The sequence below is a fragment of the Macaca nemestrina genome, chromosome 10, assembly GCF_043159975.1.
Source record: "Macaca nemestrina isolate mMacNem1 chromosome 10, mMacNem.hap1, whole genome shotgun sequence".
In the NCBI taxonomy this organism is placed as follows: Eukaryota; Metazoa; Chordata; class Mammalia; order Primates; family Cercopithecidae; genus Macaca; species Macaca nemestrina.
In genome coordinates this window covers 27,495,960-27,521,634 of record NC_092134.1, presented here as the reverse complement: position 1 = coordinate 27,521,634, position 25,675 = coordinate 27,495,960, and the positions used below count along the sequence as shown (strand labels likewise).

The following is a 25,675-nucleotide window of genomic DNA, read 5'->3' as shown; positions in this document are numbered from 1 at the left end:
ATTGTTAAGAGAATAGGCTCTTTAGGGAGGCTTAAGCAACCAAATAACACAATTAATGTGCATGATATTAAGAATAAATGCCCAGAGACAGCATTCAGAACACAAGTAGAGCATTTCCTTGCGAATGAAGACGTTGAAAGGTTTGTATTCTATAATCCTAATTTCAAAGTTCACAAGTAGTCAATAAAAAAGGAAAAGATAGTTGCATGATCAAATACATTTGGGCCTTGTTAGGTTTGACAAAGTGAGCCAGGTTGTTTTACTGCAGAACTTATCAGAACCTTTCATGTATAAGATAATTAATGGAAGTGTTATTTTGACTTAACCCTTCTTACAAAATAGTGGTGTTGGGTAGAATACAGGCCAATCTTTATACAGAAGCTGACATGCATCTTTTTTTCCTAATTTTTTGTATTTAGTGGTTCACAAATTTCTGATTAAAGGGAATAAGTTGAATTTTTTTCAGGCTTCCCGTTAGTCTCACCAGTAATAAGCATAGTTTCCTGAATCAGTGAAGAGATGAATTCATGGACGAAATGGAACGGAGAAGTGGATCAGCAAAATGTTCTCAAGAGTCTTGTTGCTTCCTCTCTGGCTCTATTTTTGTTATTGTATGATTCTGGGCCATTTCCTGTTATTATTACACTTATTGTTGTCAGAGGAAACCAATTCGTTTTAATATTAGCCTGAGCAAAACATAATTAGGAAGAGAATCTGCTACCAAAAAGGAAACACGTATGTGCGACTTTGCATTCCAAAGCCCAGTACTCAGATAAACACGCACACGCGTGCACACACACGCACAGGGAGGCACACATACGCACACATGGGCACACACACAGAGGAGCCCTCTCTATACAATCTCAAAACATCCTGCCAAGCCAATAAAAAACGGTCTTAGCCACTCCAAGGAAAAACAGCCTGAAAACCAGATGATTTACCAAGCTTTACACGCTTCCTATTTTTATTCTGGAAGAGGAAAGAGAAGAGGTGATAGAGAAGGGGCGAAAAAAGAAGGGGATTGGCAAGGGAACAGCTTGGAGGTTGAAGGCTGAACTTCTGGCCTTCCCTTCTTAGATCTTTCAGTACTCCAGGCTCACTACTGACATTTGTCTCCTGTGAGCTGAAACCTCTGGGTACTTGAAAGTCCATCATATCCATTCATGTGCTAAGACTTCCTTCTTTCTCTCTTCTCTCCCTCTTTTTGCCCTCCCTTCCTAACAAAAGGATTTTCTCTTAACTGAGTGTGCAGTTCACCCCCTTGGAAGGATCACCATTTCCTGGACAGATGCAAGAGGTGGGAAAGGGTCTGGAGAAGAAGCGGAGGAGGGAGAGGGAACCAGCAGGTGAGGAATGCCAATTCTACCAGGCTGTTAGGTCCTTTCATGGTTTATTTTATTTAATACACACAATCATAGTCTACGATAGGCATTGTTATCATCCCATTCTACAGATGAGGAAATCGGGCTTACAGAGGCTGAGAAATTGCACAAGGTTACAAGGTTAGGAAGTATTGGAGGCAGGATTTAAATACAGACAAGTTTACTAACTTCAAAGCCAATACTTTTACCCACAATCCTAATGTACTTCATTTAACTTCTTCAGGCTTCAGGGTTCCTATTTATGAAATAGAGACTATCCCTATTTTCACTCTTATCCCTCCAATATTGTTCCCTACACAGTAGACAGAAAGATAGCAGCCATTTGAACTGGGCTTAGCTTCCAGGGGCATGAGATAAAATTAATGTCTGCAGTCAGCCTGTATGTGCTGGTATGGATCTACTCCACAAAATCTTCAGGACCTGAGCTTCTTCCAACTCCGCACTGTCCCATCCAGAGGGGTGACCCTTGTCTTCATAGTCCAATATAGCAACTGGAGCTCCAACCATCACATCTGCATTCTAGGCAGAGGATGAAGAACAAAGTAAAGAAGAAAAAGGTCAAAACCACCTGTCTTTTAAGCGTAACTTTTGAATTACCCCATCACACTTCCACTCACGGTCCATTGGCCAGACTTAGTGTTATGGCTATACCTGCCTGCAGGAAAGGCTGGGAAATATAGTCTTTATTCTGTGATGCCATGCATCCAGCTAAAATTGTGGGTTTTCTATCATGCAAGAAGGAAGAAATGGCTACTAGGGATAGTGCACAGTGTCTGCAAGAGGAACCCTTTCAAAATGTAAGTCAGATCATGTTACTCTGCTGAAAACTGGGTAAAGTCTTCCCACTCGCTCAGGCTGAAAGCCAACATCTTTGCAGTGTCCAACAAGGCCTTCCATGCCTTGTTCTCAAGAGTCGTTGCTTCCTCTCTGGCTGGGCCCTTCGTTCCTTAAGTCTCTGCTCAAACATCACTTCATCGGGACCACCCTACAGGAAACAGTATCCACTCCCCTATGACTCTCTGTACCCTTTACCTGGCTTTGTTTTTGTTTTCTGCTTTTATCCCCACCTTATCCCACCTGACACAGTCTATATTTGTTCAATTTGCTTATTGTCTATTTCCGTACTAGAATATAAGCTCGATGAGATCTACGACCTCATCTGTTTTTTTCACTGCTTTATATTTCAGGGCCTGGTACAGTGGCAGGCACACCGTAGACATCCAATAGACAAGAGTTGAATAGATGAATGATTGAATAAATTCTTGCTTTCTCCAGATTCCAAAATTTGGGAGAGGATGAATGGAAGTTTCCAATCTCAAAAGAGACTTAAAAATAGGAGGAGTCAAATATAAATTATTATTAGCTGTCCTTTGATGTCCTCCCATTTGTAAATGTGCTCTGTTAACTGTGAAGAATAATGCAAATGCGATTGGCCATTATTGTTTAGAAGTAAGGCTCAGTGGGATAGAATTTCCAGTCATTTCTTCCCAAAGGACCAGAACTATTCATTTTAAATCCATTTCTTCCCTGCCTTCAGTTTTGAATGAACATGGCTTTGCTGCTCATAGTTTCCTAATATATCACTTTGATGGTTTATTTCACCTTAAGTAGCATGGAATTGAAGTCTGAGACTGTATCAGGCTGATTTCAGGTCTCTTTTGCTTCCCTTTGTGACATCGCAGTAGGGGAGAATTGTCAAGCTGTGCTTGGCCAAGTTAAATGAGGAGACCAGATGGTCAGAAAGAAAGGAATTTTGGTCCAGGTTTAGGAGGAGAAAAGCTGGAGGCAAAACTCCTGCATAGTTTTTGACCTGGAGATCACAACACTGAGCACTGGGGGTACGTTGTTGAAGGCTGGGGTACCCCAGCAAAAGTTTGCAATGCAGGAGTTCCTTTTGGTGTTACTCTCCTAGGACTTTCTGCCAAAACTTCAAAATGATTTTGCTGTGCTGGAGTTTTGGTTATATGGGACTTTTAGTTTTCAGAGACAGAGAACATTGATTTATGTTAAACACAACAAAAAGGAAAAAAAAAAAAAAAGGGAGGTAAAGAAGTCACTTTTGGCTTTTGCTTTTAGCAGGCAATTTTAAGAAAAAAGAAAACAAAATCCAAAACGGGGGGAAGAAAGGATGGAAGGACACAAAGCAGCGATATAGAAGGCGATTTTTAATATCTCTAGCCCCCAACACAGAGAAGGCAGCTGGTGCAGAAACCCGGAAGCTGTTCCAAGCTGCGTTGCGAAGTGGCATCGCGAGCTTTCTGGCACTGAGACAGGGTGAGGAGGCAAGAGATAGAAAGTCAGGCAGGAGAAGGTGGCAGGGGTCCAGGCAGGAAGCAGTCTGAGTGTGAACAAGTGTCTTCGTGGTAGGGACAGATGGAAAAAAAGACCTTAGAAAAAATACTGCTGAGAAAGGAAGAGCCTGACTTCTTAATGTCCTCTGATAAAGCATTTCGTCGCAGCTGGCGTTCGGCAGTCCTGGTTTTTAATATGCTGACTGCTGTGCTTGATATCAAATGGCAAGGCTTCTGCTCTGTGGCCTCAAAGCTTAAATGTTACCCCAAGAGAATAAACATACAACACTGTTCTAGGAGAACCAGAATGCCAGGGTTGCCAGGGTTGACTGAGCTCGTCCAGGTTTTATTCTGATTGTCTCTAGCCTGCCTTGGTGACTTAATAGCAATGTGGCATGTCTATAGCTGAGACGATAAGCCACTTTCACATCACCTTCCTCGTTTAAGCATTCTAACTGCTCTGTGGCAGGAAAGTGGAGTGAATTATGGTCACCATTACAAAGATGAGAGGACTGAGGCTCACTGAGGTTGGATGGCTTGCCCTCATTTGTAAAAGTGAGATTAGTATCTGGTTTTCTGTCTCCTAATGTTTGCCTTTTCTTCAAGTTATTTACCGGAGTTAGTTATCAATGCTGACTGAGTGTGCACTCTCCTAGACACCGGGGAGAAGCAGAAGAGGAAACCAGATATGATCCTTCTCCTTGGGACTCTCCTGACCTAAGAAAAAAGACAGATGAATGCAGATAACTGAGTCTATATACAGAGACTACCACAAGTTCACACTTTACTGAATGTTCAAACATGGTCATGCGCCCTAAGGGCATTGTTGGAAGCTTCTGGAACTAAGTCTCTGGGGATTTGAATCAACTCAGAAGACTGACTCATTCACTTGGCTGTGCAGGCTATTCCAGATATTAGGAGCTATGTATGTGGGGCCCCGGATTTGGGCCAAAAGATGCATTTGACTGGAGAGAAGGGATTGAGATTTGAGCAGTTGTTGGACAACACAGAAATGAAATAGCCATAGCAAACTTGCCTGCCGTGATTTCTCTGCTGAGATAATGGAACTTTTCAGACTCCGTGTAACTGGGATCTAGATAAAAAGAGATGTCTGGAAAAAACTGGTCCCAATTGTCGCTTGGCTTTGCTTTCATAGCTATCTGAGTGTGGCATATGTCAGACTTTGAAATGCTGGGTCTCTTGGAAATACAAATACCATCTGGTTCTGGATAATTCCCAGAAACCTAGGCTACTTAGTAGGAAATGAGGAGCTGGAAACATAATACCGAGACCAGGGGCTTGTTCTTGGGCCACCCTGTCTCGTGTCCTGGTCATAGTCACATTACTCATACAGAAAATGTCAATGGGAAGACACCACAGGGTTCATCTTTTCATGACACAGTGACCTCTGTTATGGATGTACTGATTTCTCTTTGAGAAGCCATCCCTCCCCCAGTGTTTATAGTCTAGCAGCCAAGTCCCCCTTGCCTTGGCCAAGGGCAGCCTGAAACTCAAACAGGGCCCATCCCTTATCCCTAGATGGAAATCTTGAGCAGAGTGCCTGACGGGACTGAAGATGGCTGCAGTTCTATCAAGCAGACAGTGGTTCTCTGAAGAGGCTCCCCTCTGCCCACAGCCATGAGTGTCTGCTCCCCAGACGCTCCAATCCTCCTTCTCCAGCTTTACCTTCTGTTCCGTGAGCTGCTTCCTTTTCTTTCTCCAAATCCCTCTTTTGCTGGTTGGACGAAGATTGTTTCTGTTGCCTGCAATCAAAGAACTCAAAAGGATGAACAGGCGAAATCACAAACATACTTTTAAGTGCTTGGGATATGCCTGCTTCTGTCCATCCTTCAACCCACTTGCATCAGATGCCCCCTTAGAGGATGAGAGCCTGTCCTGTGAACCATGGTGGTTCAGAGTGGAACAGCGCAGAGTGTGGAACACCAGGATTTAGAGCAATCAGTGAAATATGATGTAAGCCTCTATTTCAGAAAAATTACTAATCATCAGTTGATTATTAGTAATCAATAATAGCCTTCCCATTTTATATCAAGCACAGCACTCAGCATATTAAAAACAAGGACTGTTGGACACCAGCTGCGATGAAATGCTTTATAGAGGACGGCCCTTGGTGTCTACGTCCATTTGCAAGTATGGCATTCATTACAAGGCTGATTTAAGTATAATCAGTAAGTTTATATGCTGGATGCTCAAGATGATTTCTGGCTAAACATGGAATTTCTATTTCTATTTTCCTTATGTTAAAAGTCAGAACAGCAAAATGTATTCCTAATGTCACTATTACGACATTTACATCCCGAAAGTTGCAGTAAATGATCAATACAATAGTGGAATGCCTAGAAACCTGTTCCTTTTTTGCTAGAAAAAAAAAAGGAGGGCACTTTTTATGTCTTTGATGTGAAGTTCATGTTCTTTGACAGTGATTGATGGATCATGCTACAGTAAAGGCTGATTACATTTTACTAGAGAAGTGAAAAAGAAATGCAGGAGAATCTCACAGCTCTGGGATTGAATGGAAAGCAAAGGAGGAGCTCTTCTAGGGGGCTATCTGATGCCTCTATATAGCTACTGAATCTCTGGGGCCATGGATGACAATTTGGTTCATCAGTAGGTCAGCATTCAAGAGTATGGGCTGGATGCAGAGTAAGCGACCTGCTGAGAGTAATGGCCATGGCTTTACTTCTGTCTTCAAAATCCTGAACAAGCTCCCCTTTTGGCCAACTCTAACCTGGAACCATGCAGATTAGGAAGAGAAAGAGAAGGGGATTCTGAGAAAGATTTTAGCGTGGTCAAGTTGATAACGGAATGATTCAGAACAATGAAACCCTTATCAACTAGGTATATCTCTTTTTTTCTATATTTATCGTCCAAATAAAGCAAAATCATGCCTTCACCTGCCTGATATGATGCAACTGTCCTTCATACAAATGAAAACAGACTAGCCCTCTCCAAGATTCTAGACACTGTGTCATTTTATTCATCGTTGGGTTATGTTTACTCACACTACTAGCTGAATTACAGTCTCCTTTAATATCCTGTAACTTAAATACCAACATATAAGGCTTACCATTTTTATTACATTTTATATTACATAGTAAATTAATAGGAGAGGGGGCAAAGAAAGAAAAATTATATATTATATATGGATATATAATTAATAATTATATGTTACATATATTTATAAATATATAATAATTATATGATATAAAATATACATTATATTTATATAATATATACATTATATTTATATAATATATATATTATATTTATATTATTATATATAATATAAAACATATATATATACACACCAAAAAGGAAACACGTATGTGCGACTTTGCATTCCAAAACCCAGTCCTCAAATAAACACACGCACGCACACACACGCAGGCAGGCACACATACGCACACATGGGCACACACACAGAGGAGCCCTCTCTACACAATCTCAAAACATCCTGCCAAGTCAATAAAAAGCAGTCTTAGTCACTCCAAGGAAAAACAGCCTGAAAACCAGATGATTAACCAAGCTTTACACGCTTCCTATTTTTATTTTGGAAGAGGAAAGAGAAGAGGTGATAGAGAAGGGGCGAAAAAAGAAGGGGATTGGCAAGGGAACAGCTTGGAGGTTGAAGGCTGAACTTCTGGCCTTCCCTTCTTAGATCTTTCAGTACTCCAGGCTCACTACTGACATTTGTCTCCTGTGAGCTGAAACCTCTGGGTACTTGAAAGTCCATCATACCCATTCATGTGCTAAGACTTCCTTCTTTCTCCCTTCTCTCCCTCTTTTTGCCCTCCCTTCCTAACAAAAGGATTTTCTCTTAACTGAGTGTGCTGTTCACCCATCTTGGAAGGATCACCATTTCCTGGGCAGGAAATATATAATAGTATATATTATATATTAATTTTATTATATAATATATAAGTATTTATTATATATTTATATATCATATACATTTCTATATTATATTTATTTATTATATATATCATATACATTTCTATATTATGTATAATTATATATTATATATCATATACATTTCTATGATATATAATTATATATTATATATTTACATATCATATACATTTATATATTATATGATGATATATATATACTCTTCTCTGCCCTCAGTATGTGGTAGTGACTCAGTTTCCCCTTGAGAGGATCAGTTGTCCCCGATGTGCTACAGTAACCTCTTTCTTTGCTTATCAGTCTCCTAGCGTGCTGGCCTCAAAGTGGTCAGGTGGCAGTGTTAGTTTACAGTTAACAGCTGTTGTTTGTCCCTGGTGAACAACCCCCTGTGAAAAGCACACAAAACCTGCTCCTGTTTTCTCAAAGCTACAGATGTCTTCTCGGGCTCTGCTTTGGAGCAACTTTCCAATTTCCTCTGAAACATGACCTTGGAATTCAAGGCATATTAAGTCTTTCACACAGAAGTTCCATTTGGAAACAAAGAATGTATAAGAGGAGGGAGGTGGAGGAGAAGAACATTCCTTTTCAAGGAAGGTATTTTTCAAGGAAGGTAGGTTCTTCCAGAGGGGATTGTATCACAGTTGTTCCTTGTCCTTGGCCCTAGCACCATCACCATGTGTTGCTTGTGGATCTAAAACTCTATTTTCTGGTGTGATGTGTCATGAAAAAACTAACATGAGAAACCTACGTGGAAGAGCAATGAGATCATGTGATTCTTGGGACCTGGTGCTATATTAATTCAGAAATGTGAAATAATTCTGGAAACAAAATCAGAAAAACTATCCTCCAATCTTGCACAGGGCTTCTGTTAAAAATAATAATAATTTTATGAGGTTAAAAATAACAGAAATTATAGGTTGAGAAAATATTGAACACTTAGCTCAAGACAGAAATTGGTAGAGTAGGGGGAAAGATTTGCATTGGCTGAGTTTTAACTTATAAATCAAGAAAAATCAACAGAGAATTTAATCCAAACATGCACTGCACATAGTTTCTACTGGGCTTGTGTTACCAAGGTTAGTGTTGTGGTTGAGTCTGCTAGGGAGGAAGCATGAAAAATTGATGACATCTGTCCTCTTAGGTCTTTTTTGCTTTCCTGATAGCTACTTCAGAGGCCTTGGCATTTTGTGATAAACTCTCCAGACGACTGGTGAAAATGTAATCATGGGGGTTGAACAATTGGAAACCAGAAGTCTGTCTGTGTTTCTGGGACTCTTGTGAAGCATTTTCCCCTTGCCACCAACAAGATCAGAGAATCTGGAGGTTCTATAGTAGAGTTGTCCTAAATAATGGAAAGCCACTAAGATGATAAGAAAGATTAACAGTCATACCAAACCAGTGAAAATCAGGGTATCTTTGCCTCCTGTCACCACCACCATCTCATTCATTCGTTCAAAAAAAGTTAGTAAAACACTGTGGTAGATGCTCTTGGTTATTGTTCATCTCCCTTGGGCCTTGCCACTTAGGTAGACTCCAGCCAACTTCTTCTGCCAGTATCTGTATCTCTTTGTTTGAGGGATTCTCCAAAGTCACTCTGCCACACCCACTGCTAGATGAAGAGGTGAGGAATTGGTGCTACCTGGAGCAGTCCCCCACCAATGATTGGCAAGAGTTTCCTTATAAATACCTCAGCTCCCTCACTCCTGGGTGAGATAATGCTGAGGTATGTTTCTCTACCATATCCCAGTGTCCCCATGGGACTGAGCTTCTGTGGCCCATGACATTAGCTGGTCTGATGGCACATCTTTTACCATCTGCTTTCCTTCCCTGTGTAGCTCCCTATCCCCTCCCATTGTTTTCTACACCTCCCAAGTCCACTCTTTCTACTTGCATCCTTGCTCAGTCTACTCCTGGGGAACCCAAACACCTACTGTGTGCCAGGGATTCACTGATTGAGGATACAGCAGATGATGAGATTTCAGACACCAGTGACAGGCTGGTGGGAAGATGTTTGATGGAAGTTTGAGACTTTATTCTAACAACTTACTTCATAGAATTTGTGTGAGGCTTAAACATATAAAACTCTTAAAAGAGTGTTTGGCATATAGCAACAACTAAGTAATTATTAGTTATTATATTCATTATTCTGATGAGCTAAGGCATTGGGTGTTTACTAGTTCTCTTGTTAAAATAGAAATTTCTATGCAAAGGTAGTGCATTAAGCTCTTAGTGGCCATTAAAGCTTTAAGGGAGTAGATTTGTCAAGAAGCTTTCATCACTGTGCTAGACTTTGAAGGAATGAGTCAAAAGGCAAGGTAAGCTTTAAAGGTGGTGGGGGAAGGAGCAAGAGCTGATTGACATGAGCCTTGGGATCAGTTCCTGGGATCTCCTGGTAGGCAAGGATCATCCTGGGGCTCCAGGTTGCCTAAGTGCCAAGGCACAGTCTAGAGCAGGCAAATCCAGGCTTCTCTGAGTCCAAAGCCCTCAACAGAAAAGTGGCAGTGCTAAGATAGGTCGCACTCATTCATTTATTCATTTAGTGTTTACATACATTTGTTCAATACTTTTTTTGAGTTGGAGTTTCAAAGGTTATCAGAGGATTCCCAGTGGAAGAGCAAGTATTTATAAATCAATGGTGTGCAATAAAATATCCTAAGTGCTTTGGGAGAACATATGTGTGGATCAGAAACAAGAGAATGGCTCCTTCTGCTTTGGGAGGAAGGGGAGGAGGGTCAGGAAGAGGGAACTCTTGATCTGAATTTTGACAGATGACTGACCCTCCTGCCCACTTCACTCGATTGCACCCCCAGCTCTAGGGCATGGGCAAGTCACTTCATTTCTCTGAACCTCACTCGGGTTCTTCACCTGTGATATGGGGATCCTGACCCTAAACTCACAGGGCAGCTCTGAGCATTGCTGAAGAGCAGGTGTGGGAAAGTACTGAGCAGCAGCTCTGCAAATGCCATTTTCCATGCAAGATATGGCTAAGCAAAATACTTTTCAATATGAGGATCACCCTGGCCTGAGGGAGCCCTGGCATAGGCTGCATGGGGACATGAGCAGGAGGGCACAGAGAAGAAGGAGTCAAGCTCTGGAGTCAGATGGCTTCAGTCCAAATCTTGGCTTTATTCCTTATTGATTATGTGACCTTGGGCAAGTTCTTGAACTCTTTGAGCTTCAGTAACTTCATCCATGCAGCATGAGTGATAATATTAATATTAATAGTTCTCACCTCTTGGTGTTGTTATAAGAATGAAATGAGATAATTTAAGTGCTTGGCGCACAGTAAGCACTCAGTAGATGTCATTATTATTTAGAAGGAACTCCTGGTAGAGGGAAAAATTATGTGACAAAGTTCCTAGCTTCTACATCTGGATGACTATCATTCAACAATCTAGGATTGGGTCCGAATGATCAACTCTTTAGATTTAGGGGGCTTTGTGTTTTGACTCACTGGCTGCAGATATTGGCAATGCCTGACTCAGGTACCCTAGACTTTCTTCTCCATAGGCTGAAGGCTCTGTACTGGACACACCTGTGACTCCCTGCCTAAGAGGATGCAAACTTGGTCTGCACACTCGGCAGGCTGAATGCGCCCTTAGACACAATGACAGAGGAAAGCTAATGGACAAGCACCCCAGCTTCCTTGTCTTCTTGTTGGGGTGTGATTCTGAGGCATTTCTACAATGACCTTACTAGTCACCCTGCAAGATTCAGTTCCAGTTGCCCATAGCAGTAACTAGCTGAAAGACATACTCCTTATTGCCTACTTTCCCTTCTCTATCTCAGGCTCCCATTCCTCCACTAGTATACTCTAGGATCACCTCCTAAGTAAATTAAATGCACTGAAATTCTTCATTATAGGTCTGTTTCTGGGAGAACCCAAACCAAGACACTCACTGGTATGTGCCTCTAAACAAGTTCAACACGGGCTAAATGAAGTGCAAGGTCATATAGCTACCTGCATATAATCACAACTGTCTAGACAGCCATTTCAGGCCCAAGCAGATTTTTGCTTGCTTGAATTATTTGGGTTGGCTTGGCCAGGCAGTCCTGGACTCCCTCCAAAATTCTTCCAGCCCCCGCTTTCCTTTCGTCTCAGAGACTTAACCTCCGAAGCTGGCAGGCTTCAGATGGGAACAACACAGGATGCTGCGAAGGGCGAAGTGTGGGCTGCTCCTGTGAGCAAGCACAGGGTAGAAACGCAGCTTTTCTCTTGTTCTTAAAATGAAACACCAAGGCCCTCCCATCTCCTCTGAGTCCGGAGATGAGGCTCAAACAGTTAGTTCTCTGGAATCAACACCACTATCAAAGGTGAGATATCAACACAGAGTTGGAGGTATGGATGGGAATGGGAGCGAGTTGTCACCACTTGGAAACACTAATAGCAGGTCCACCCTGGGGTCATTCACATCAGGCTCCCGCGTTACTCTCATGACTATACAGCAGAGCTGATGTGATTCATGCGTTTATCGTGATGCCCAGGCCCTCGTGAAAAGTCTGCCAGCTGAGCAGATGGAGAGGACCAAATTCATCTCAAATTCAAAGGTGGGAAGGAGATTTAATCATAGCAGCCCTCGTCTTCTCAATAGACCCCCTTGAGAAGAAGGAGCAGGGAGGAGCCAGGATCTCAGCATTGCAGAACCAGAAATGAGAGGGCATGGATTTCAAGAGAAGACAGAAGCTGTTGAGATAGTAAAGAAAAGGCAGCATTTATTGAGGGCCTCGCATGTGCTGGGCCTTGTGCTAAGTAAGTACATCATACACACAATTATAGTCTCACTCCTTTTCTCCCTTTCTCTCTCTGACTCTCTCTCTCTCTTTTTTTCTCTCTCTCCCTCTCTCTTTTTCTTGTTTATATATTATCCAAGTTTAGAGATGGAAAAACTGAGATTTAGAGAGAATAACTTTTTTTTTTTTTTGCCCAAGATCACTTGCGCAAAAAGAGGGTAAAAAAGATAAATGAGGTTTGACCTAGGTGTATCTTACCCTAAGTTTGTGTTTTTATCCATGGCACTTAGGAAGCCTGACCCATTAGAAAACCATGAATTGTGATCCTTCTGGTCCTCCTCATTGCCATGTCTGGCAATAGATATTTGGGGGTAAATGTACCCTCTGCTAAGTATGGAGGATACAAAGATAAATGAAAATGGGCTCTCCTTCCTTATTATCACTTTGATTTTTTTCTTTCTGTGCCTTTTATCTCCACATTCAATTATTCAACAAGCTTCTTTCACAAAGTCATCCAGACTTTGACCTTCCTCTTGACTTCCCAAGTCACCAGGGGATGGATCCTTATCACATCTCCTCTGGGAGTGTCACGGCCTCAGCCACCTGGTGGCTTTTCTGCCTTCAGTTTATTGGGATAACCTTTTGAACCATGACCTCTGCAATATCACCTGACAGGCAGAAGCTGGAATCTATTCCCTCCACTATCATTGGGATGCACAGGGAAAGAGGACAGGATTGGGAAATGAGGAGCTCAGAATCTGGCCTTACCCTGGCATTAACTCCTGGGCGATCTTGACCAAGTCACTTCTCTTTGGGGCCTCAGGTTTTCATCTGTAAAATGGAAGATTGGGATTTTAGAAGTTTGGGGTTTCCTGGCAGTGTTTTACGGGCCTCTTTATAGGGTTTATTCATTCACTATTCTTTATGCCCCCAATATGTGCCAAGGATTGTTCTTAGCAACAGAGATTGAGCAGTGAATAAAAACAGAAAAAGCACCTGCTCTTGCTAAGCTTACTTACTTTCTAATCAGGGAGACCAGCCAGGTATGGTGGCTCACACCTGGAATCCCAGCACTTTGGGAGGCTGAGGTGGGTGGATCACTTGAGGCCAAGAGTCTGAGACCAGCCTGGTCTAGCCGGTACAAAAATAGACAAATGAGCCAGGTGTAGTGGTGCATGCCCATGGACCCAGCTACTTGGGAGGCTCAGATAGAAGGATCACCTGAGTCCAGGAGGTCAGGGCTGCAGTGAGTCATGATCATGTCACTGCCCTCCAGCCTGGGTAACAGAGTAAGATTCTGTCTCAAAAATAGATAGATAGAACAATAGATAGATAGATAGATAGATAGATAGATAGATAGATATAGATAGATAGAATGGTAGATAGAAGATAGATAGGTAGATAGATAGATAGATAGATAGATAGATAGATAGATAGATAGATAGATAGATGGATAGATAGATATATAGATAGATAAGGGAGACCAACAGTAACACATAATCTATTTCAGGTAATGGTCAGTGCTGAGAAGAATAACAAGCTGGATAAGGACACAGGGAGACAGGGTGCTATGTTAAATAGCTGGCTGGGGGAGGACTTATGGTGCGGTGACCAAGCAGAGCCTGAAGGTGGTGAGGGGCAGAGTCATGCAGATGGGTAGGGTGGAGTTCTTCAGGTAGAAGGAACAGCCTATGCAAAGGCCATCATGGGTGTGAGCATGGCATATGTAAGTAACAAGAAAGGGGCCGGGCGTGGTGGCTCACGCCTGTAATCCCAGCACTTTGGGTGGCCGAGGCAGGTGGATCACCTAAAGTCAGGAGTTCATGACCAGCCTGACCAACATGGAGAAACCCTGTCTCTACTAAAAATACAAAATTAACCGGGCATGGTGGCACGTACCTGTAATCCCAGCTACTCACAAAGGCTGAGGCAGGAGAATCGCTTGAACGTGGGAGGCAGAGGTTGCAGTGTGCTAAGATTGCACCATTGCACTCCAGCCTGGGCAACAAGAGCAAAACTCTGTCTCCAAAAAAAAAAAAAAAAAAAAAAAAAGTAACAAGAAAGGGACCAGTGAGGGAAGTGGAGTCACTTATAGCGAGGCAGGAAATACTGTTAGAGACTTGATGAGGCACATGATCATAGAGAACTTGGAAACCCTGTAGGACTGTTGGAACTCACCAGAGGGTTTGAAGGAAAGGAATGACAAGACCCAACTTAACATTTTAAACTGTGGCATATAAATATTGATAATCCGCAATAGAATGTGGATTATCAAGAGGGAATTAGGGAGATCAGTTAGAAAACTTTTGCAAAATCCAGATCAGAGCTGATGGTGACCTGACCAGATGAGAACTGTGGAAGAGAAATGCTAGAATGTGGAGTCACACTGGCAGGATTTCCTGATGGATGAAATGTGGGGTGAGAGAAAAAGGGAGGCAAGGCTTATGGCCCATGAAGCTAGAAAAACTAATTGCCATTTACAGAGATGTGAAATTCCGGGAGGAGGAGCAGGTTTGGGGGGAGGGTAAGGAGTTTGGTTTTGAACATTTTAAGTTCAATAGCTAGTAGACATGTGATGTAAGGCATTTGCTTTATGAGTCTAGCATGCTGAGAACCTGTCTGAGCTGGAGAAAGAAATTAGTGGTTCATCAGCATTAGAGATGGTGCTTAAGTGGTGACACTGAGTGAGCTTAAATAGGGAATGAGTATGCATAGCAGACGTGGCTGTGGAGCACAGCAGCATTTAATGACAGGGAAGAAGGGAGAACCCAGTCAAAGAGGCTGAGAAGGAACAACCTGCAAGATAGGAGGAGGACTGAGAAAGGGGCATCCTAAACTAAGGGGACAAGTCTTCAAACAAGAGGATGTGATGAGCTGTAGCCAATGCTGCTAACAGGGCAAGACGGAGGAAGACTGAGAAGTGACCACTGGATTTGGTATCATGAGGGCCACTGATTCCTTTTAAGTGTGATTTCAGTGAACTGGAGAGTTGTGAAGAAGGCTAAGTGTGCAGGGTTCTGACCCCTTCCTTGGTCCCCTCCAACCAGTGGCACAATCTCGGCTCACTGCAACCTCCACCTCCTGGGTTGAAGGGATTCTCCTGCCTCAGCCTCCCAAGTAGCTGGGACTACAGGCACATGCCACCACACCTGGCTAATTTCTTTTTGTGTGTGTGTGTGTATTTTAGTAGAGATGGGGTTTCACCATGTTGCCCAGGCTGGTCTCGAACTCCTGAGCTCAGGCAATCCGCCTGCCTCGGCCCCCCAAAGTGCTAGGATTACAGATGTGAGCCACCATGCCTGGCCAAGTTTTATCAAAAAAAATAGATCGTCAATAATCTGGACAACAAGAGAAGAATGGAGACTTTCTACCTCAGTGTGAGTTGTAGAGGAGAGAGGATGTTTCAGTCCTCCAGACCTTCAGACCACCTGGTCCACCATCCTTAGGAGACCAGATGAGAGGCAGCTGGGCTAGGGTAGGCTAAAGGAAGAGGTCAGGGTGAGATCTTGAAGGATGCTGTATTAGTCTGCTCATACACTGCTAATAAAGACATACATGAGACGAGGTAATTTATAAAGAAAAACAGGTTTAATAGACTCACAATTCCACATGACTGAGAAGGCCTCATAATCATGGTGGAAGGCAAAGGAGGAGCAAAGGCACATCTCACGTAGTGGCAGGCAAGAGAGTGTGTGTAGGGGAACTGCTCTTCATAAAACCATCAGATCTAGTGAGACATATTTGCTATCACGAGAACAGCATGGGAAAAAGTCACCCCCTTGACTCAATGACCTCCAACTCGGTCCCTCCCATGACACGTGGGGATTATAGGAGCTACAATCAAGATGAGATTTGAGTGGGGACACAGCCAAACCATATCAGATGTCTTTGGGGTTTTAAATAAGAGGACACAACTTTGCTGATAAGATAGGGTACACAGAAAAGCACACAGAGAGAACCAGAGCTCAGACTCCAGAGGCTGGCAGGCACCAGGGAGCTTTGTGGGAACCAAGCTATAGCCTGCAACTCATCCGTTTCAATTGTGTGAGCAACACATACCACCATCACATGGGAGGAACCACATAGCTGCTCTTCCCATTGCTGTCTGATGAGCTTCTGCCACCACCTATCTTACCACTTTTGTTGGATTTTCCAGCTGAAAGGATTCCTGCTCATGCTCTAAAATTTTGCAGATCTGATCCTCACTACCCCATAAGGACACACTGCTTTTTAATGACTCAGGACACTTGTAAATCCCCTGAATGAAACAGCATGAGTGGAAAGGTCGTGCTCTTGATACCCAATGGGAGGTATAGATGAGAAATTCTCCAGCAGTAGCACCTGGATTAAGTTGGACAATGATGAGACTTACCTCAGATACACAAGATTTTATTTGAGAAAATATTTTTGATCTCAAAAGTGTTTGGGAAGATTCTGGTTTCAGCTTCAACATGTAAAGAGCTTAGAAGTTGTCACTTCCATCCTCACAATGAGAAAAAACTGAAAAAACTGAAAAGCAACATTTTTCTCAGACCCATCAGAGATCTGAGATTACAGAGGAAACCACCACCCTGAAATCTGGAGGGTTCTTAGGAAGCCCAAAGACAATAGAAAACACAAAACAAGGACAAGAGATGAATTTGAAGCTGTAACACCCACAGCTACAGCAAACGCTAAACGCAGTCCAACATGTAGCCAGGTTAACATACGTCCTCATGTTAGGGGCCTATTTACCTTTGTTCCTATTACCTGATACAACATATTCAGCTTTCTACAAACAATTGCAAAGCATTCTAAAAGTCAAGGGGAAACAGTCTGAAGAGTCAAGCTGAGCATCAAAACCAGACTCAGCCATCACACAGATTTTGGAATTATCAGCCACATGATCAAGGCCAACGTCAACAGTGATGTTGAGACAGAGAGTTCCCTGGATCCCTTTGTGGGACTTGTGACAGGGATGGGGCTTGCTTACTCAGCCACTGTGCTCAAACTCCTTGCAGGAGGGAGAGCAAGCAGGTGAGCGGGTACCGGGGCCTGGGCAAGTGCTTTCGGCCTCTGATCCCAAGGTAGCACCAAGGAGTATGTTACAATTAATGCTCTTTTAGCAGTTGCTGTCCATAGATGGCTAAGTATTAACCAGTTCAGTGGAGAGTCAGGGTGACAGCCTTTTACACCCTGTCCTCTTGGTACCAGGTCCTTGTCTGGTGTCCAGGAAGAATCAGGTCACAAAGACTTGAAGGATGGTGAATGTGGAGGTTTAATTGAGTGATGGAGGTGTCTCTCAGCTGAATGGGGCACTGGAAAAGGGATGGAGTGGAAAGATAATCTTCCTCTGGAGTTAGGCCATCCCTGGCCAAACTCCTTTCTGACCATTCAGCTGCCTCTTCAACGTTCAGGTGCTTATTTTCTCTCCTTCTCTACTGTGCCGCTCTGCTCCTTTGCCAGTGGAGTTTGGGTGTTTTATGGGTACAGGATGGGGGGCATGGTGGGCCAGTGTGGTTTTGGAAAAAGCAACATTTGGGCAGGAAAACATGGATGTGAAGTTCTCATTTAGGACGGCAGGCTGACGCTTGTGGGTGGGGCCTTTGCCGAGGAACCATCCTCTCCTATCCAGTATTTCCCTGCATCCTGTTCGTATTAATAGTAGGTACCCTTGATATGATGTGATGAAAACGATACTTTGCCTCTGTGGTCTTCATCCCAAGAACAGATGGCTCCAGTCTAACCTGAGGAAAACATTGTCTATAAGCATACTGAGGGATGTCCTCCAAATACCTGCTCAGTACTCTTCAAAACTGTCAAAGTCACCAAAAACAAGAAAAGTCTAAGAAACTCCATCAAGAGGAACCAAAGGAGATGTCACTGTTAAATTAATGTGATATCCTAGATGGAATCCTGGAACAGAAAAAATACATTAGGTAAAAACTAAGGAAATCTGAATAACGGAATAACATGAACTTTAGTTAATAATAGTTTATGAACATTGATTCATTAATTGTAACAAATGTACCATAATAATGTAAGATGTTAAAAATAGGGACAATTGGTGTGGAGTATATGGGTACTCTCTGTACTATCTTTACAATTTTTCTGTAAATCTAAAACTGTTATAAAAATAAGATTTCTTCAAAGAAAAAAATGTTTTGCAGTACCTGGGCTATTCATCACCAAGGTGTCTGTAGCTCTAATAAACTGAGGGATTTTTTTTGGCTTTGTTTTAACTGTTCCATCTGGGGAGCCCAAAGGCCCAACTTATTCCTTGGTCCACTGTGTAAATACAAAAAATTAAAAACCCTGGGTGGAAAAAGATGTGAGCAAGGATGTGAGCAAGACGTGAGCAAAAAGATGTGAGCAGGATATGAACAAGAATTAAAAGACTGCCAAAATTGAATTTCAAAAGACAGAAAATTGTGATGCTTAAGAGCACAGCCTCTACTACTGATTAGCTGAGCACCTTAGGCAAGCTATTCAACCCCTCTAGGCCTCAGTTTTCTCATCTGTAAAATGGTGATAATAACAACAGTATCTAGCTCTCATAAGACCATTATCAGGATTAAATGATACAGTGTAAGATGGTTACAACAGTCTCTTGGGACATGGAAAGTACTGTGTGTGTGGTGATATATATGTATGTGTGTGTGTGTGTATATATATATATGTGTATAAATGTGGAATAAACAAAAGGTAATTATCTGAAATTAGCAATCTATGTGGAATCAGGAGGGTCTGTGGCCAGAATATGGTAGTTTTTGTACTATCTGTATTTCCATTAAGAAAAAAACAAAAAGCACAGACAAATACCCATGACTTTCTTTTTTTTAATATTTGTTTTGAAATGGAGTCTTGCTATGTTGTCCAGGTTGGCCTCAAACTCCCAGGCTCAAGTGATTCTCTTACCTCAGCCTCCCATGTAGCTGGGCCTACAGGCATATACCACCACACCCAGCTTAGATTCCTTTGATTTTTCCTGAACATTTATTTACGACTAAGTGAGCGAATTTTATTTGTCTGACATTGTACTAATCACTTTGCATGTATTTAATGCATTTTGTTAAATACACACAAAGCTCCCAGTTTCTGATACTTTCATTTCTTTTCCTTTTTTAACAACTAGGAATGTCTATTCAGCCCATACTGAAACTATCTGGACTGCCCACTGAAGCTGGACTGCTCCAAAATGCCCATCCTTCCCTGGGTCAAGCAGATCCTGCAGCTGAACCATGAGGCTACCAAGGGAAAATGTGTTTTCAGCTTCATTCTGTCATAATCCAACAGTAGCACTTTTTGAGGAAAGCTTATTTCCAGGCTTCTGTGTACTTTCCTCTTCGCTTTGAGCCACTTTTGCCTCTCGTATCCTAGGAATAAAGTGTCATAGCCGGCAACGTTGCCCAGATTACATTCTGATGATGTGTGGGGCTCAGAAAGCTGGAAATGAAGAGCGGGGCGGAATGGCTTTGCCCAGCGTCTTTTCCTGACAAGCCTGTTGCCCGTCGCTGTGGCCATTTTTCCAAACATGAGCCTCAGCTGAGAATCTTCCACCCTCAGGTGTCAATTTATTTTCCTAAGCTGGAGGCTTTGTCTTGGTGTCTGGAAAGCAATTTGGATATTCATGGTGGCTAAAGCTATCCAGTGGAAAAATAAGTCACCATCGAGTAATGAGACCAGACTATTGGGTGTCTCATATCCTGGCTGCAAATGCAGATGCCAAAGAGTTCAGAAAATATTTCAACACAGGCAGCATTGTTGGAATAAGTGACAGTTGCCCATGATGACTTAGGGACCAACACCTATTTAGACGTGTGAGATCTGGTGTTTTTAAAAATCAGTTTCATTATTTATTAATGTACCTGATAATTCCAATGTGGTTGATGGGGGAGTTGAATTCTAGGAGCACCATAGCAACATATTGCTCAATTCTCTATCATTCTGTTATTTATCTTCCTAAGACTGGCTCAACAAATGGTCCCAAGAAGATTTTATTCTACCTGAAGGAGCGACACTTGTATTTCTTAATCACTGTTATGACCTGGATTCACGGCAAAGTCCACTTAATTCTGCCTCCTAATGACTATCATATCTACCCTTTCCATCACCATCTCAGCTCCTATCTCAGGCTCTCCACAGATTTTTTTTCTATGCTAATGCAATCTTTTCCTTATTAGTCTTTTCTGTGGTTAGCTTCACTGCTGTCCTCAACCCAATCCTTTCTTCATGTTGCATACAAAGTGACATTTTACAGATACATCAGAAATACATACTAATATTTTATTTATATAATTAATAGACCCTGATGCCTTTTAAGGTGTGGGAAGATCTTTCTTTGGCAGGTCTTTCTTTGCTGAGTAAAGTGATGGGGATGGAAGTGCTAGAATAGCGCTCGATTGTTCTGCATGAGAAAGGGGAAGAGATAGAGGAATGGGGAGCTAGGAAGCATGATTCCTGAATAAAGACCTAGAACCAGAGAAAATTACAGGCTTAGAAGGGAGAAGACCCAGAGAAAGATGGGGACTCAGCTAGGAGCCAAAGGAGGAAATGAGGAAAGGGGATTTGAGGAGTGTCATTCCGTACACCCTGAAATCTGACTTCCTCCCCAGTCTGACACATAAAACTTCCAGTTTCTGTAGTGACATAGAAATCTCTACATTGTACAAATGTAGAGAACATCTTAATTTTTCACTAATGTTTTGTTGAGGGGATTGTTATTTTGGGGAAATGAGTGGAAGCACCATGTCACACTACAAGAATGGTGTGAGGCAAACCAACGCCAATACAGGATACAGAGTTGATCAATCTGTGTAATGCACACATCCAATCCCTGCTCCTCTGACCAAGTCTCCTATGGATCCCCATCCTCCATAGGTGGGAGTTGGGGGCTGAAACATTTTAGCATGGAATACCAGATCCTTCCTGATCTAGTTTATACGTATCTGTCCGACTGTATCTTGTAAGCACCTCTTCTCAGTCTCACATACACACACATACATCCTTTATACTCTAGAGCAATACAAGGACTGCAAAGAGGGTATATGCTATTTCACCCTGCTAGACTACTCTTTCCCCACTCTTATTCAGTTGGAAAATGCCTCCTTCTCCTCCCTCAAGCAGATTTAGGTGCTCCTTCCCCTGGGCTCTCAATTTACCTTGAAAGGCATACACTTTTGTTTTATCATCACACTGTTTGGTAATTGCGGTTTTTAAAATTATTATTATACTTTAAGTTCTAGGGTACATGTGCACGACATGCAGGTTTGTTACATATGTATACATGTGCCATGTTGGTGTGCTGTACCCATTAACTCATCATTTACATTAGGTATATCTCCTAATGCTATCCTTCCCCCAAACCCCTCCCCACAATAGGCCCTGGTGTGTGACATTCCCCTTCCTGTGTCCAAGTGATCTCATTGTTCAATTCCCACCTATGAGTGAGAACATGCATTGTTTGGTTTTCTGTTCTTGCGATAGTTTGCTGAGAATGATGGTTTCCAGCTGCATCCATGTCCCTACAAAGGACACAAACTCATCCTTTTTTATGGCTGCATAGTATTCCATGGTGTATATGTGTCACATTTTCTTAATCCAGACTGTCACTGATGGACATTTGGATTGATTCCAAGTCTTTGCTTTTGTGAATAGTGCTGCAATAAACATATGTGTGCATGTGTCTTTATAGCAGCATGATTTATAATCCTTTAGGTATATACCCAGTAATGGGATGGCTGGGTCAAATGGTATTTCTAGTTCTAGATCCTTGAGGAATCGCCACACTGTTTTCCACAATGGTTGAACTAGTTTACAGTCCCACCAACAGTGTAGAAGTGTTCCTATTTCTCCACATCCTCTCCAGCACCTGTTGTTTCCTGATTTTTTAATGATTGCCATTCTAACTGGTGTAAGATGGTATCTCATTGTGGTTTTGATGTGCATTTCTCTGATGGTGAGTGATGATGAGCATTTTTTCATGTGTCTGTTTGCTGTATGAATGTCTTCTTTTGAGAAGTGTCTGTCCATATCCTTTGCCCACTTTTTGATGGGGTTGTTTGCTTTTTTCTTGTAAATTTGTTTTTCTTTGTACGTTCTGGATATTAGCCCTTTGTCAGATGAGTAGATTGCAAAACTTTTCTCCCATTCTGTAGGTTGCCTGTTCACTCTGATGGTAGTTTCTTTTGCTGTGCAGAAGCTCTTTAGTTTAATTAGATCCCATTTGTCAGTTTTGGCTTTTGTTGCCATTGCTTTTGGTGTTTTAGATACGAAGTCCTTGCCCATGCCTATGTCCTGAATGGTATTACCTAGGTTTTCTTCTAGGGTTTTTATGGTTTTAGGTCTAACATTTAAGTCTCTAACCCATCTTGAATTAATTTTTTTATAAGGATTAAGGAAAGGATCCAGTTTCAGCTTTCTACGTAAGGCTTGCCAATTTTCCCAGCACCATTTATTAAATAGGGAATCCTTTCCCCATTTCTTGTTTTTGTCAGGCTTGTCAAAGATCAGATGGCTGTAGATGTGTGGTATTATTTCTGAGAGCTCTGTTCTGTTCCATTGGTCTATATCTCTGTTTTGGTACCAGTACCATGCTGTTTTGGTTACTGTAGCCTTGTAGTATAGTTTGAAGTCAGGTAGTATGATGCCTCCAGCTTTGTTCTTTTGGCTTAGGATTGTCTTGGCAATGCGGGGTTTTTTTGGTTCCATATGAACTTTAAAGTAGTTTTTTCCAATTCTGTGAAGAATGTCATTGGTAGCTTAATGGGGATGGCATTGAATCTATAAATTACCTTGGGCAGTATGGCCATTTTCACAATATTGATTCTTCCTATCCATGAGCATGGTATGTTCTTCCATTTGTTTGTGTCCTCTTTTATTTCACTGAGCAGTGGTTTGTAGTTCTCCTTGAAGAGGTCCTTTACATCCCTTGTAAGTTGGATTCCTAGGTATTTTATTCTCTTTAAAGCTATTGTGAATGGGAGTTCATTCATGATTTGGCTCTCTGTTTGTCTGTTACTGGTGTATAAGAATGCTTGTGATTTTTGCACCTTGATTTTGTATACTGACACTTTGCTGAAGTTGCTTATCAGCTTAAGGAGATTTTGGGCTGAGACGATGGGGTTTTCTAAATATACAATCATGTCATCTGCAAACAGGGACAATTTGACTTCTTCTTTTCCTAACTGAATACCCTTTATTTCTTTCTCTTGCCTCATTGCCCTAGCCAGAACTTCCACCACTATGTTGAATAGGAGTGGTGAGAGAGGGCATCCCTGTCTTGTGCCAGTTTTCAAAGGGAATGCTTCCAGTTTTTGCCCATTCAGTATGATATTGGCTGTGGGTTTGTCATAAATAGTTTTTACTATTTTGAGATATGTTCCATCAATACTGAATTTATTGAGAGTTTTTAGCATGAAGGGCTGTTGAATTTTGTCAAAGGCCTTTTCTGCATCTATTGAGATAATCATGTGGTTTTTGCCTTTGGTTCTGCTTATATGCTGGATTATGTTTATTGATTTGCATATGTCGAACCAGCCTTGCATCCCAGGGATGAAGCCCACTTGATCATGGTGAATAAGCTTTTTGATGTGCTGCTGGATTCCTTTTGCCAGTATTTTATTGAAGATTTTTGCATCGATGTTCATCAGGGATATTGGTCTAAACTTCTCTTTTTTTGTTGTGTCTCTGCCAGGCTTTGGCTTCAGGATGATGTTGGCCTCATAAAATGAGTTAGGGAGGATTCCCTCTTTTTCTATTGATTGGAATAGTTTCAGAAGGAATGGTACCAGTTCCTCCTTTTACCTCTGGTAGAATTCAGCTGTGAATCCATCTGGTCCTGGACTTTTTTTGGTTGGTAGGCTATTAATTATTGCCTCAATTTCAGAGCCTGCTACTGGTCTATTCACGGATTCAACTTCTTCCTGGTTTAGTCCTGGGAGAGTGTAAGTGTCCAGGAAGTTATCCATTTCTTCTAGGTTTTCTAGTTTATTGGCGTAGAGGTGTTTATAGTATTCTCTAATGGTAGTTTGTATTTCTGTGGGGTCGGTGGTGATATCTCCTTTGTCATGTTTTATTGCGTCTATTTGATTCTTCTCTCTTTTCTTCTTTATTAGTCTCGCTAGCAGTCTATCAATTTTGTTGATCTTTTCAAAAAACCAGCTCCAGGATTCATTGATTTTTTGGAGGGTTTTTTATGTCTCTATCTCCTTCAGTTCTGCTCTGATCTTAGTTATTTCTTGCCTTCTACCAGCTTTTGAATGTGTTTGCTCTTGCTTCTCTAGTTCTTTTAATTGTGATGTTAGGGTATCAAGTTTAGATCTTTCCTGCTTTCTCTAGTGGGCATTTAGTGCTATAAATTTCCCTCTCCACCCTGCTTTAAATGTGTCCCAGAGATTCTGGTATGTTGTATCTTTGTTCTCATTGGTTTCAGAGAACATCTTTATTTCTGCCTTCATTTCGTTATGTACCCAGTAGTCATTCAGGAGCAAGTTGTTCAGTTTCCATGTAGTTGAGCAGTTTTGATTGAGTTTCTTAGTCCTGAGTTCTAGTTTGATTGCACTGTGGTCTGAGAGACAGTTTGTTATAATTTCCATGGTTTTACATTTGCTGAGGAGTGCTTTACTTCCAACTATGTGGTCAATTTTGGAATAAGTGTGATGTGGTGCTGAGAAGAATGTATAGTCTGTTGATTTGGGGTGGAGAGTTCTGTAGATGTCTATTAGGTCCGCTTGGTGCAGAGTTGGGTTCAATTCCTGGATATCCTTGTTAACTTTCTGTCTCGTTGATCTGTCTAATGTTGACAGTGGGGTGTTAAAGTCTCCCATTATTATTGTATGGGAGTCTAAGTCTCTTTGTAAGTCTTTAAGGACTTGCTTTATGAATCTGGGTGCTCCTGTATTGGGTGCATATATATTTAGGATAGTTAGCTCTTCCTGATGAATTGATCCCTTTACCATTATGTAATGGCCTTCTTTGTCTCTTTTGATCTTTGATGGTTTAAATTCTGTTTTATCAGAGACTAGGAGTGCAAGCCCTGCTTTTTTTTGTTTTCCATTTGCTTGGTAGATCTTCTTCCATCCCTTTATTTTGAGCCTATGTGTGTCTCTGCATGTGAGATGGGTCTCCTGAATACAGCAAACTGATGGGTCTTAACTCTTTATCCAATTTGCCAGTCTGTGTCTTTTAATTGGGGCATTTAATCCATTTACATTTAAGGTTAATATTGTCATATGTGAACTTGATCCTGTCATTATATTAGCTGGTTATTTTGCTCATTAGTTGATGCAGTTTCTTCCTAGCATTGATGGACTTTACATTTTGGCATGTTTTTGCAATGGCTGGTACCGGTTGTTCCTTTCCATG

The 25,675-nt window shown here is 41.8% G+C and overlaps 2 long non-coding RNA genes across 3 annotated transcripts in view; both read left to right on the top strand.

Annotated features, from left to right (window-relative positions):
* LOC105497698 (uncharacterized) overlaps positions 1-25,675 on the top strand; it is a 207,365-nt gene that overhangs the window by 163,113 nt on the left and 18,577 nt on the right. The window lies entirely within an intron of this gene.
* Positions 1,897-4,440, top strand: LOC105497697 (uncharacterized). Its single transcript, XR_011608896.1, has 3 exons — positions 1,897-3,220; positions 3,459-3,656; positions 4,330-4,440. It is a non-coding gene; the product is annotated as an uncharacterized lncRNA (long non-coding RNA).